The sequence below is a fragment of the Meleagris gallopavo genome, chromosome 7 (genome assembly GCF_000146605.3).
Source record: "Meleagris gallopavo isolate NT-WF06-2002-E0010 breed Aviagen turkey brand Nicholas breeding stock chromosome 7, Turkey_5.1, whole genome shotgun sequence".
In the NCBI taxonomy this organism is placed as follows: Eukaryota; Metazoa; Chordata; class Aves; order Galliformes; family Phasianidae; genus Meleagris; species Meleagris gallopavo.
Genome location: NC_015017.2, coordinates 30,468,664 through 30,471,227, shown reverse-complemented (window position 1 = coordinate 30,471,227; position 2,564 = coordinate 30,468,664). Strand labels below are relative to the sequence as shown.

At 45.4% G+C, this 2,564-nt stretch overlaps 1 non-coding gene across 1 annotated transcript; it reads left to right on the top strand.

The window, feature by feature from the left end:
- The first annotated feature begins 1,115 nt into the window (after positions 1–1,115).
- LOC116216861 lies at positions 1,116–1,272 on the top strand. Its single transcript, XR_004160422.1, has one exon. It is a non-coding gene; the product is annotated as a U1 spliceosomal RNA (small nuclear RNA).
- The last annotated feature ends 1,292 nt before the right edge of the window (positions 1,273–2,564 follow it).

The window sequence follows — 2,564 nt, the reverse complement described above, 5'->3', positions numbered from 1 at the left end:
GCCTATGGGAGGAGAGGCCAGCCTTGCTCAGGGCTGGAGGATGAGCAGCAAGGGCAGGAGGCTCAGTGTGACCAAACTGTGCCCTATGGTGATAAATCCCACCTGGGAAAGCTCCTCTGGCAAGAGCAGCTGAGTGTGATTTCTGCCCTCACGTATACTTCGTGCTGGTGAGCACAGAGCTTCTCTCTTAGGGTTGACCTAGAGCACCCTGCAGCCCAGCACGCAGTTACTGGAGAATGTGCTGAAGAAAACCAGACTCTGAGCTGGGGTTTCCCAGTCTGTCCCAATCTGTGGCCGCAGGAGCTGTGAGCTGATTCCAGCACAGATCTCTCTGGGATTGTTTATCTCTTGCTGATGTGTCTGCAGAGCCTGAGGAGTAACAGAACTTTCTGCATCTGAGATCCGCTTGCCACAGAAGGTCCAGGTGCACGTCTTGCTTTCCATAGAGGTGAATCTTATTTCACTTTCCTCACCAGCGTAGGGAAGGTAATGCTAAAAACCTTTCCCTGGCCGTAAGTAAGTAAACAATCTCTAAAGTTCAAGCATGCGTGGCATCTTGCTTTTCCTTAGGGTAAACAAATGGAGCAGTCTTTTTTCCACTATTTCTGGGCTTTTGCAAAACATTGCCAATCGACAATGTAGTAGTAATATTAACACATGCCTGTTTGAAAACGTGATACATACTTTTGGGTCTTTGAGATTAGTTCCTCTGAAGTGCTTTTTCTTCAGCTGCCTGACAAGGTTTTTGGCTCCACTTCAGTCTGGTAAGAAGACAGCTGCTCAACTTCTGACACAAATGAAGAAAATTGATGGTATGCCATCTCCAAAATTCTCTTTTCCTGCCAGACACTCAGATTGAGTACTAGGAGTCATTCAAAGCTTGGGGATTTTTAAAAAAATGTTGGGTGGGGCAGTATGTGGGGCTTGCGCATTTGGCTGGGCTGCTTCTGATAGCACTCAACACTTGCACAGAGCCTGCATTGCTGTGAACATAAACAAGTGTCAGATTGTTAATACTTACACTGCTAATATGGTGCTCACTTTAACTGCTGTCGTGTACTGAGCTGTCATTACCACGGTTTTGCATAAGGCCTTAGAAATTACCTCTCAGAAATACACTCACCTGGCAGGGGAGACACTGTGCTCAGGAAGGTGGTCTTCCCAGGATGAGGCTCATCCCCTGCACTCTGGGTGTGCTGACCCCTGGAATTTCCCCAGATATGGGAAACTCGACTGTGCCATTTGTGGTAGTGGGGGACCTGCTTTCCCATTTTAAATATTTTTCTCAGGATCCTAAGGAAACTGGCTGATGTGGTTGCCAAGCTGCTCTCTGTCATATTTTAAAAATGGTGGCAGTAAGTTGGAGTCCTTAATGAGTGGAAAAAGGGAAACATTACTTCCATATTCAGGAAATGGAGAAAGGAGGACCTAGGGAACAACAGGCTGGTGAGCTTCACCTCTGTGCCTGAGAAGATCATGGAACAGAAGGAGATATTAAGGCACATGTGAGTTGTGGAAGGGACGTGAGACAGCCAGCATGGCTTCACCAATGGCAGATCACACCTGACCAGTCTGGTGGGCTTCTGTGATGGAGAGACAGCATCAGTGGACAAAGGAAGGGCAGCTGATGTTATCTACCTGTACTTGTACAAGGCCTTTGGTGTGGTCCCTCACCACATCCATATCTCTAAATTGGAGAGGTATAAATTTGAAGGCTGGACTATTAGATGGACAAAGAAGTGGCTGGGTGATCATAGCCAGAGGGCTGTTATCAACAGCTCAGTATCCAGTTGGAGGCTGGTCACGAGTGGCATCTGCTGAGGATCTGTCTTTGGACCTTTGCTCTCCAGTATCTTGATCAGAGACATAGGGATGGGATTGAGTGTAGCCTCATCAAGTTTGCTGATAACACTGAGCTGAGTGGTGCAGTGACACCTTGTCTTCTTTTGACTTGTAATTACTGTTACCATTTCGTTACGAAGAGACCTCAGGATGGTAAAAGTTGTGTTCCTCAGGTGAAGCAGAAGCCCTTATCTTAAGCAGTAACATTTGGCAAACTTGGTGAAACTGTCAGCACATTCTCCCAGTTTTATTTGTAGGGAGATGCTAATAAAGGTGCTGCTATTACGTTTGTCATGGCAATAAATGATGGCTGTGTGCACAGCTCAACTCAATTTTCTTCATTAGATGTGGAATTAATAACTACTATCAATTTTCATTGCTCTGTGCTGTTTTCGCTTTGCAGTACCTGAAAGCTTGCATGAGATGGGTTATTCCTTTGTGGAGGCCATTACGTGGAAGTATGACACACTGCTAAATAATGCTCTGTATCTTTAGAGCAGGTAAAAATGCTCTGCCCAAATATGCTGGAGCTTGGCTGCTGTTAATTCGGTATTTTGTGAAGACAGCAAAACGCAGTCTGATGAGCAGTTCTGAGAGAAGGTTAAAATCTGACTGGAAGGAAAAACACGAGTTCAAGTGAGCTAAAAAAAAATATCTAAGAAATGTATATTCAGTAACCAAATACAGACACCCCAAATCGAATTATCGGTTCTTTGTTGTGA